Genomic DNA, 12,079 nt, shown 5'->3' on the forward strand with positions numbered 1-12,079 from the left:
GCCCAGGAGTTGGAGGTTGCTGTGAGTTGTGATGCCACGGCACTCTACCCAGGGGGATAGCTTGAGGCGCTGTCTCAAAAAAAAAAAAAAAAAAAAGAGAGCAAAAATGCAAGGTTTCTCTGACTTTCTCTGACTCTCTCTGCTGTGTCCCTCTTCTACTTCTAAGGATCCTTGATTACATTGAGTCCACCCAGAAAATTCAGGACACTCTTCCCATTTTAAAGTTAACTGATTAACAGCTTGAATTCTATCTGTAACTTTAATTCCACTTTTCCATGTAGCATACTCATAGGTTCTGGGAATTTTTTACTATTGAATTCTGAGTGTTCTTTATATATTCTAGATACTAACCCTTTGCTGAATATGCGGTTTGCAAATATTTTCTTGCATTCTATAGCTTGCATTTTTGTCCTCATGCCTGTAATCCTAATACTCTGGAAGGCCAAAGTGTATGGATTGCTTAAACTGAAAAGTTTGAGACCAGCCTAGGAAAGAGTGAGACTCCATATATCAAGGCTGGTGGGTTTGAACCTGGGCCAGGCCAGCTAAACAACAATGACAACTGCAACCAAAAAATAGCCAGGCATTGTGGCAGGCATCTGTAGTCCCAGCTACTAGGGAGGCTGAGACAAGAGAATTGTTTGAACTTAGGAATTTGAGATTGCTATGAACTAGGCTGATGCCATGGCACTGCAGCCTGGGCAACAAAGGGAGATGCTGCCTCAAAAAAAAAAAAATCTCCCATTTAGATTGTAGATTTGTTTTCTCTTTATATTTCTGACAAAGCTGTATGAGCAGGTACACAAATGTTTTGCCCATTGTATCTTCTTGGTGGACTATATGGTCTATTAATATGAAATGGCCTCCTTGTTCTTTTTAAGGTACCTTGCCTTGAATTTATTTTTGCAGATGTTAATATTGCCACGCCCACTTTTTCTTTTTAAAAATACTATATACGCCTAATCTATCTTCTATTATTAAAATTTACTTTTAATCAAATAATTCTCTAAGGTTTACAATGAGAAAGCAGTTTCATACTTTACCCTCTAGTCCAATTCCCTAGGGCTTCCCTCCTGCTTTCAACTTACTCAATTTTCTCTGCTATAACGTGTTTTATTTTTCAATGTTTTATATTATCTATTGACTTCCTATGGAGGTTGAAGAATTCGCTCTCCCACAAAGACACACACACTGGACTCTCCTTCCAATATGATTAAATGGTAATTTTTGCTGAAATCCACGTTTAATGTTTACATTATGATAATTATGCAAACACTACTCACAGCTGGTCCATGGACTGAATTATGCTTCTATTTCTTTTCTTGTACAACCTTTTTGTTCTCCCTGGAGTTAATCATTACCTCAGTTTTTTTTTTTATTTGCTTATTTTCTTTGTTTCTATTACTATATCCCAAAACTTATTCCAGAAGTATATATTTCTTCTCGATATATTAAAAGTCAGATATATGAACAGTGACTTTCTCCTTCTTGGAGACACCCTGGGGACCATCCATCCTTCTGCTTCCATACGGGGGACTGATCCCCCAGGTCTGCTGCACAATTGTCATCTTGGGACCTCCCTGCCCTGTCATCCCTGTTTTCCGGATCCTCTGACTTTCTCTTCTTTATTTATTCCCTCTTTTTCTTTTTGATTAGCAAATTATTCCAACAGTAAACTACGTGACATACCTTTATAATAATTTCTCCTGAACTTTTAGTTGCATCTGTGAGTTGAGGTTCGATCAGAAAGAGATCCCACTAGAAGGAAATATTTCTCTCTCTCTCTTTCTTTAAAGGGATTTATTTCAGTCCTTTGATCGTATATGATTATGAAAAGTCATTACCCATATCTTGTAAGGAATAGTAAGGATACTTACCTTTGTATCTGATGCTGGAGCTTGAAGTTCACAGGGCAGGCAGGGAGGAAAAGAAAATGGATATAAAAATGGAGGACTTAAGGTGTAAAATGTATAGATTTTCAAATAGAGTAGTAAAAGATAGAGAGAGACAGAGGGAAGGAAGGCAGGAAACAAACAAAAATAATGAAGGACAGCAAGGACAAGTTGGAACCCAAGAATGTAAGCTAGGACCTATGAAGACAGACCAGAACTGTCTTCAACCTTGATGGGTGCCTTGTGGGAGAAGCTGGCTCCCTCGCTCACAGAGCTAAGCATTACTGGCCCAGGAGACAGAGAAGCTAAAGGAGGATGGGGAAGATATAGGCCCACTGCTGCCTCACACCTGGGATGGGAGCCCCATGTGAGCAGCTGGATGGCTGTTGCCTCTCCTCCATCCTCCAAATTGCCTTCAGAAATGTCTCCTGTGGCCACCCTACCTGAAAACATTCCCAAAAAGGAACTCTGAGAAATATAGTTCAGCCTAGCCAAGTTGACACATTACAAAGCCACTATTCTTCTTTTGTTTTTTTTTTTGAGACAGAGTCTCAAGCTGGCGCCGTGGAGTCACAGCTCACAGCACCTCAAACTCCTGGGCTTGAGCAATTCTCTTGCCTCAGCCTCCCAGGTAGCTGGGATTATAGGTGCCCACCATAACACCCAGCTATTTTTTTTTAATTGTTGTTGCAGTTGTCATTGTTGTTGGCCCAGGCCAAGTTCGAACCCAGCAGCCTTGTTGTATGTGGCCGGTGCCCTTACCTACTGAGCTATGGGTGCTGCCACTATGCTTCTTCTTACTGGTAATGGTTTTGTAATCTTTTCCATAAAGAAAATTTAAAAATAATTCAGTCTTGTCTTTGGCATGCCTGATCTAAATTTACTGGTCATCATTGTTAGTTGAGATTCACAAAGACTTTACTCAAGTGGTCTTGAAGTTGCAGTTTTGTGTCCCATAGACATAGGAATTCTTTTTTTTTGGGGGGGATTGCTTGAGAACATAGGAGTTCTTATAAATTCTACTTCACGTGATTCCCACTCAAAAATGTAAAAAAGTACCCTCACAATTAATAACTTTGCTGAGCATAGGATTTTAGGTTGGAGACTATTTTCCCCTAGTATTTTGAAGGTATCTGTCCATTTTGCAACATTGAGTATATTCTTGACAGGAGAGACCACTGGCTTTGACTAAGCTTCAGTGAGAACTAAACACTCAGCTTAGGAATTTCTCTATCTGATGGAGAGGAATTTCCACAGACTATCTTTTGGCTCCATACATTTCAAGCCTTGTTTTTTCTCCACTACCCCCGCATAGCTCATTGCCAAGTGCCTTAGAACAAGTTCTTATTATGATATATTTGGCTCTGTCCCTTAATGTTCATGAGCTGGCCCAGTGGGCAGTAAGAGTGTCCCCAAATGTCATCTTTACAACAGGACAACTACCATATTGGAGGAAACAGACGGGCCCCAGCCAATAGCCCTGACCAACTGCCGGATGTGTTAGGGACATCCTGGACACACCAGCCCTGGTGGAACCGTCAGCTGATAGCAGCCACGTGAGTGATCCTGGCAAGACCAGCTGAAGAACTGCCTGAATCACCAACCCAGAGGATTATGAGAAATGATAAATCATTTTTGTTTTAAACCACTAAGTTTTGGAGTAGTTCCTCACGTAACAATAGATAATGCTTGCAATTCATCTACCTGGGTTTTCAAACACCCAGTCCGAATGTCTTTCTTATAACTGGTAATAACTTAATCACAAATTATTATACTTAATAATCTGTTTGGACCAATTCCTAACACTGTATTGAAGAGTTTTCTATCGACCTTGCTTTGTTGTCCCCCTTTGTTAGATAGGTCAAGTTTTATTTATGGTATGTTTTTTTCCTTTCATGGTCTGGAAGTCAGAAATCTTATTTCCATCCTCTAGGCTTTTCTATTCCCAAAACAAAGGAATATAGCTGAACCTACATCCAGCTTTGGGTGTGCTTTGAGTTTAATTAGGTCAAATTTACCCATCAGAAGGGGAGCTACAGTTTGTGGCCTAGAAAACTATAAAATATAGAGTAAAGCAATCAAAATCACCACAGGAAAGGAGCCCTGTGGGTCTTTGGGGGGGGGGTGAGTGGATGGTTATTGGAAAGTGGCTGAGAAATGCAGCTCAGCCGTGGCTCTGCACGCACCAGTCCCCCATGTGACACTCAGCAGAAGCATAGCTTCTGGAGGTTGAGACAGACCCATGGCCTGTTTCTTAACCTTTGCTTTGCCTTGACCAAACTTTAGGCAGGCTTCTCTTTCCCCCACAGACCCCTGGAGTCTGCTTTCCTCCAAGCCTGCCAAGCATACAGAAATGTGGAACATGACCCCTTATCAGCTCCTCCTGGGAACTAGCTGACCACAGCAGACATTTTCCTTGTCACCCCACCAATCATTTCCTCTTGCTTGTTCAGCTCTCCCTCCAGATATTTTGCTTATCTCTGCTGTTTGCCTCTTCTTTCCCTGTTTAAAAAAAAAAAAAATCTTTTCCTGTCTGATTTTTGTTGTTGTTTTTGAGACAGCATCTTACCGTGTCACCTAGGCTGGAGTACAATGGTGTCACCATAGCTCACTATAGCCTCCAGCTCCTGAGCTTAAGTGATCCTCTTGCCTTACTTGGGTACAATAGCTGGGACTACAGGTGTGTGCTGCCACTCACAACTAATTTTTCTTATTTTTTGTAGAGAAAGGGTCTTACTATGTTGGTCAGGCTGGTCTTGAGTGCCTGGTCTCAAGTGATCCTCCTACCTCAGCCTCCCCAAATGCTGGAATTAGAGGCATGAGCCACCATGTCTGGCCTTCTGTTTGGTTTTGAGATGCTAACAGATTTCTGAGATGGGACCATTCTCCATATTGCAATAGTATTTCTTTTTTTTGAGAAGGAGCCTCAAGCTATCCCCCTGGGTAGAGTGCCATGGCATCACGCTCACAGCAACCTCCAACTCCTGGGCTCAAGTGAGTCTCCTGTCTCAGCCTCCCAAGTAGCTGGGACCACAGGCGCCCGCCACAACGCCCGCCATTTTTTTGGTTGCAGCCATCATTGTTGTTTGGTGGGCCCGGGCTGGGGATTCGAACCCACCACCTTAGGTGTACATGGCTGGAGCCTTAGCCGCTTGAGCCACAGGCGCCGAGCCATGCAATAGTATTTCTAATTAAAGTCTCTCCCTATTTAATTCTGGATTTGTTTTTATTTGACAAAATTTAGTCACCATTTTCTGAGGATAACTTGGATAACATCAAAAGCCAGTCAGGAATAGTTCTCACTCACCTTTCTTCTCAAGAACTGAGACTGGGTTTGAGGCATACCAGGTACTTGACACGAGGAGCAGGCTGGGAGACCTGGTACCCAGCTCCTCCTTGACCCAGGAGCTAGGTTCTCTCTGTTCACAGCTGTAGCTGCCAGGGATTCTGGAAACACATTCTGCTGCCATGGAAATGAATGCAGTCACAGAGTGGGAAACTTGAAGTTACTTTTCTGAGAGAGTTACATCATTTAGAAGCAGATCTCTACAAGTCCTTGCTCTTGCAGGAATTGGTGGCTGGGTGACAATAATCCAATCCACATGGTTAACGATAACAGTGTCATATGGAGCTAAAATGACTGGTTGGAAATGCAAAAAGTATTGCCAATTACTTGAGCTCCTTGCTTCCTTCAGCTTGCAGCTGGACTTACAGACGCATCTCAGCTGCAACCTGGCCCACCCTAGTGACCAGGGCAGGAAGTCGGTCTGTGGGTCTCAGCTGCTCTTGAGAAAGAAAGCTGAGTTGGCTAAAAAAATGATCACCCTTCCCCTGACACTGCTGCACAGGCTGGTCCCCACCCCCTGCCGGCTTTGCTGGGCGTTGTGTATCTTTTCAGCACTGTTGACTGGCTCTGGCCTATTTCTGGATCCCATATCTGTCCTCTGACAAACCCTGCATCTCCGCCAGCTTCCTGGCATCTGTCACTCTGAAAGGCATGGGAAAACGACATTGCCCAACAGAACCAGCATCTCACTGTGGCAAAAATAGACTCATCAAAAGCAATTTGGGCACATGCAAATGTCCTCAGGGCTGAACCTCCCCAACCACTGATTCCCCCTAAGTAATGTATTCCCTGTGGAGAAGTTTCACAGCATTTCTGCACCTTTAGGCATTTTAATGGTCTGATTTTCTTAATTTTGATGGATTTTTCTTTTTCCTTTAAAAAATCATTGAAATCCTTTACAGGTGGTGATTCCTTTTCTTTGTTTGTAATAGTAACAAGCTAGAAACAGTGTCATTATCCAATAATAGAAGACATTTCCTGTTCACCTGTGTGCTCTTTGGTGCTCAGCCTGTAGGCAGAGGGTTACTTATCTCCTTCCACTGGCCTTGTTTGCCGGTGGCTACCCTATGGCCTAGTAGCCCAGACCTCTCTCTTTCCTAGGAATCTGTTCCAACCAGCTGACCTCCACCTAGTCCTTCCTGATCTGACTGAATACCTTCTCATTCCTGGGGTGCTGAATGGTGCACCATCCTGCCCCTGGGTATGTGATGGCAAAAGTGCATCTAACCTGCACACCCCATTTGCTCCCTCTTGCACAAATGCAGGCTGCATCTAAGGAGCTACATCTCCTTGCCCCTGCCCAACACAGGCAATTGAGGATATTGTGTGAGAGAAATCCCGGGATCACTCACAGTGCAGAACACTCCCCCTCGCTCTCAGTCACATCAGGCCCAGACGCAGTTATGATGATTACAGCATCACCTCCCACCTTTCCATCCACACGGTTGAACAGCTGTGCTTTAGTCTAGAAAAGTCACCCTGAAAACTGGCTGTAGTTTGAGAAGGTGACGTACTCTTGCTTTGTCCTCTGAGATGTGCTTCTGCTGTCCTTACAGAGGGGCAGTACCTCCTGGGCTGACTGCAGCAGCCCTGCCCAGGGAGGGAGCGATCCATCCACCAACGTGAAAGCTGAATCACCTGTCAGGGTTGAGACAGGTACTTCTAATCAATCACCAATCGATCAATTAAGTTTTTCATCTTCCAAAATGACACTAATGCCCAGTTGAAAATAACAGCTACTGAATTAGCCTGAGCATATCACACAAACTCTAGTTACCATATTGTTTCCTGTGCTCTCCGAAACTGAGTAAAATTATAGGTCCTGATTTAGAGATTACAACTGAAGTGGCCCAAGAGGGAACTAAAGGGGAAATTTTGATAACAGATGAGTTGACCCTTTATGGTATAGAGCTGATTCTGCCGGCTATTCCAACAAGCATGCATTCTATATTACATCCAGCAATGTGCTGAATCATGGCAACAAAAGCATGTTCTCCATAGCTCTAATGGAGTTTTAAATTCTTTTCCTGATGTCCTGATTTCCGTGAAGAGTGTGATAAGTCACAGGATATGCAAAATGAAAGATCACTTATATCTTGTCCAAACGCAAACTAGACTCTGCTCATCTCTCTGCATATTTGGCAAGTGGTGAAAATGTAAATTTTGAAAAATTTCACTCAGCCCATAAACTTCTGATCAAAGGAAATTAAAAAAAAAACTTACCTGCTAAGCACCTTTATATAACACCACGAAAAAGAGGTATGACTTACTTACCTATGACATTGACACTATCATAATGAAATTTCTGGTAACTTTTGGTTTTCTCAAAGTATGCAGAAGCCCTGTATGAGATTTTTGATTTATGGAAGTAGAAGGAGACAGGCTTCTTTGAGCTCTAAAAGATGTCTAAAGAAAAGATGCTAAAATGTTGGTCTACTATAACACCATATTTTTTAAAGTGTGGGATAGGAACAATGCCCTTCTCTAATTTAGAAATATATTGAGGACGAAAACAGAGAAAAGAGTTACTGTAAAATGAAAATGTATATGCTGTTCCTCTAAAGCTGTTTCATAATCTGGGAAGAAGCTGTAGAAAAGGATGAACTAAGTGCATCTGACTTGTTCCATTTAGGTGTAGGTTGTGACAAACACCCATCCAGTGGAAAAATGACTCATTTCTTGGAAAGAAGATCACTTTGAAACTCAAAAAATTATCACCAGCAAAGGATAGCCAAGTTAAACAGGACTTTCTCAATTTCTTTACTAAAACTGTAACTTAATTGGAATCCAATTACCTCAGCGCTTTAAAAACCTTTTTTTCCCCCCTGAGAAAGAGGCTTAACTTATGATGACATCCAATGTGCTTTGAAGTGTTTTAGAACGATGGACGTTTTAGACATCTCTAGCCCATATGATCAATTTATGGATGCAATAGACCTAATTGACAAACAGCTAGTTTACCAGATAATGCTGGTTGAAGACAGGCCTGTAGATCTAAAGAAAATGGACATTTATGGAGAGGTGGAAATTTATTCCTCCACGTCTAAAACCCTGATGTTGCTAGTGAGTAAAGTCCTAAGTATTCCGTGTCATCACATGAGACTGATGCGCAGAACCAGTGTCACGTGGGCTTGAGAAGAACAGAGCTGCAAGTCAAAGTGAATTTAATACTTGTCTCCGGTTTTATCATTACATAAAAAGGGAAGATGGATGTCCTAAGTGCCACAGGCAATTCAGAGAAGTATTATTAGAAAAGGAGGCTGATGGCTGGGTACAGAGACTCATGCCTGTAATCCCAGCCCTCTGGGAGGCCGAGGTGGGAGGATCACTTGAGTTCAAGAGTCCAAGACCAACGGGAGCAAGAGTGAGACCCTGTCTCTACTAAAACTAGAAAAGCTAGCCAGGCATTGTGGCGGGCGCCTGTAGTCCCAGCTATTGGAGAGGCTGAGGCAAGAGGATCACTTGGACCCAGGAGTGTGAGGTTGCTGTGAGCTAGGCTGAGGCCAGGACGCTCTGCCCAGGATGATGGGAGTGAAAGTCTGTCTCAAAAAAGAAAAAAAAGAAATGGAAGCTGAAAGAATAAAAATATCCTACTATAGCATGGAGCGAAAGGAACATCATTATTATTTTTTATTAAATATATGTAATGTCTATTTTACTAGTTTTGTGTGTATGTTTTTCATTTTAGAAGTCTAACATTTATATATCTTAAGAATATACAATAGGGCAGCACCTGCAGCTCAAGGAGTAGGGCACCGGCCACATATGCTGGAGGTGGTGGGTTCTAACCCAGTCCCATCCAAAAACTGCCAAAAAATAGAATATACAATAATTAAATTGTAAAATTTAAGTATCTGCTAAGGAGTTTTAAAAATTTAAAATAAATTGCTGAGTCAGAGGAAAAAATTTAAGTATCTGCTAAGGAATTTTAAAAATTTAAAATAAATTTCTGTGTCAGAGGAAAAAATTTAAGTATCTGCTAGGGAGTTTTAAAAATTTAAAATAGGCTCGGCGCCTATAGCTCAACCGGCTAAGGCGCCAGCCACGTACACCTAAGGTGGCGGGTTCGAATCCCCAGCCCGGACCCGCCAAACAACAATGACGGCTGCAACCAAAAAACAGCCGGGCGTTGTGGCGGGCGCCTGTGGTCCCAGCTACTTGGGAGGCGGAGGCAGGAGACTTGCTTGAGCCCAGGAGTTGGAGGTTGCTGTGAGCTATAATGCCACGGCACTCTGCCCAGGGGGACAGCTTGAGGCTCTGTCTCTATAAAAAAAAAAAAAAAAAATTTAAAATAAATTACTGTGTATAAAAATATTGCTATATTTTCTCACACATATTATTTAATTAGTTTTGCTATTAATTACCGCTAACTGCCACTAACTAGCCCTATTGTTGTTTTGTTTAAATAGCACTTATGTAACAGAAAAGTAATAGAGAATATGTTTCAAACACCTATTTTTCACATATTTTAGTAATAATATTTTAAAAGTAATAGCACACATGTGAATACTTATTTATTTATTATATATTATGTTATTGTGGAGTTTTTATTTGTCTGGCATGGCATGGTTGCATGTGGGTTATCTTTTTAAAAAGTTGGTGACCCTGTCTATCACTCACATCATGCTTCTGTCATTCACCTGAGCTGTGGGGATGTGTAGTTCAGTTACTTTTATTGCTGAGTAGTGTGTCCCCCAGGAGTATGGACATGTCCCTGCTATTGCTGCTGCTGTTGGTTTCTTTCTTTCTTTCTTTCTTTTTGAGACAAAGTGTCACTCTTTCACCCTGGGTAGAGTGCAGTGGCATCAGCCTAGTTCACAGCAACCTCAAACTCCTGGGCTCAAGCAATCCTCCTGCCTCACCATCCCAAGTACTTGGGACTACAGGTGTCTGCCCCAATGCCTGGCCAGTTTTACCATTTTTAACAGAGATAGGGTCTCGCTTCTGCTCAGGCTGGTCTCAAACTCCTGAGCTCAAGTGATCCTTCCAGCTGGGCCTCCCAGAGTGCTGGGATTACAGGTGTGAGCCACCGTGCCTGGCCATGCATGAAGATTTAAAAAACTTTTTTTTAATTTCAAAATATTAAGGGAGTACTTTTGTTACATGGCCAGCTTTTAGTGTGCCCATCACCTGAAAGATGTTCATTGTACCAGAGAGGTGAAGTTAACCCCTCCGCCCTTCTTGGTTTCCAATGCCTTTACATCATTTCTGTGCCTGTGTGTGCCCAGCGATCAGCTCCCATTATTAGAGAGTATACGTGGTGTTTGCTTTTTCATTACTGAAATATTTCACTTATGATAATGAACTATAGATTTTTTTTTTTAAGAGACAGAGTCTCACTTTATCGCCCTCAGTAGAGTGCTGTGGCGTCACACAGCTCACAGCAACCTCCAACTCTTGGGCTTAGGTGGTTCTCTTTTTTTTGCAATTTGGCTGGGGCTGGGTTTGAACCCGCCACTCTCGGTATGTGGGGTTGGCACCCTACCCACTGACCCACAGGTGCTGCCCAGACTATAGATTTTTTTTTTTTTTTTTGAGACAGAGCCTCAAGCTCTCCCCCTGGGTAGAGTGCCATAGCATTACAGCTCACAGCAACCTCCAACTCCTGGGCTCAAGCAAGTCTCCTGCCTCTGCCTCCCAAGTAGCTGGGACCACAGGCGCCTGCCACAACGCCCGGCTATTTTTTGGTTGCAGTCGTCATTGTTGTTTTGGTGGGTCCGGGCTGGGGATTCGAACCCGCCACCTTAGGTGTATGTGGCTGGCGCCTTAGCCGGTTGAGCTATAGGTGCCGAGCCCGGACTATAGATTTTTATATGAACATGTTTTTATTTTCCTGGGGGAACAATCTAAGAGTGGAAATAATAGGTTGTATGGTAAGTGTATGTTTTGTTTTATGAGAAATTCCCAAATTATTTTCCAAAGTGGCTGAACTATTTTGCATTCCCACCAGCAATCTCTGAATGGCTCTGCACCCTAGCTAGCACTTGATAATTTCAGAGTTAATTTTCAGCTATTCTGGTAGATGTATAGTGGTATTTCATTATTTCAAAATTTCACAGCAGTCATTTTGATGGGCATTCACAACTGCTTCAGATGGAACTGAGACAAAAAGGAAACATAAAGAAAGAAACTTCCTCCTGAGAGGTGAAGAATGGGAACAGGTGTGGAAAGGGTCTGGGAATGTGCAGGGACACTGAGAGTGTTCTGGCTCAGGGAGAGTGCCCGGGAGGGGGTGTCAACCACACTCTCCCCTGCTGTCAGCCCCAGAGTCCTGAGAGTTCTCAGACCAAGTGCCTCAAGGGGAAAAAGGAAAGAACAGAGAGAAGAGGGGAGAACTCTTTGTTCGGAAAGTTCATTGTCGGTGTCCATGTTGCTGGGCTGTGAGCTCCACAAAGGCAGCCTGGAGTCACTCTTGTCCCCTGCTCTTCCCCCAGACCTGGCTCATTGCCCATCTCTTACCAGAGCCCAGGAGGTACTTAGGGGATGAATGGAATGTATCTCTAGACTGTGTGAGCTGGTTTAATGATTGTCATCCAGAACAGTGACTCCACTCTTCCTGCCAGTCTGGGGTAGGCCCTTTTCCTCACCTGCAGCCCACTTTCTGGCCCATCTGGTCATTGCTTTTCCACCTCTCATGACAGTCCACTCCACTGCTACCCTCTCCCTCACCCTGCTTCTCCTCTGGCCTGTTAACACCCTCCTTCTAACAACACCCCTGTCTCCCCCAGTCCCCTTCTCCCTCTTCCCTTTCTACTCTGTCCCAGAGAAGAGCCAACAGGAGGCTCCCTTCCTACGTCCCTGCTCCCGCTGGCCCCCTGCAGGGCTCAGGATTTGCTCAAAG

Source organism: Otolemur garnettii, unplaced genomic scaffold (genome assembly GCF_000181295.1).
Source record: "Otolemur garnettii isolate 467f Iridium unplaced genomic scaffold, OtoGar3 scaffold00011, whole genome shotgun sequence".
Lineage (NCBI taxonomy): Eukaryota > Metazoa > Chordata > Mammalia > Primates > Galagidae > Otolemur > Otolemur garnettii.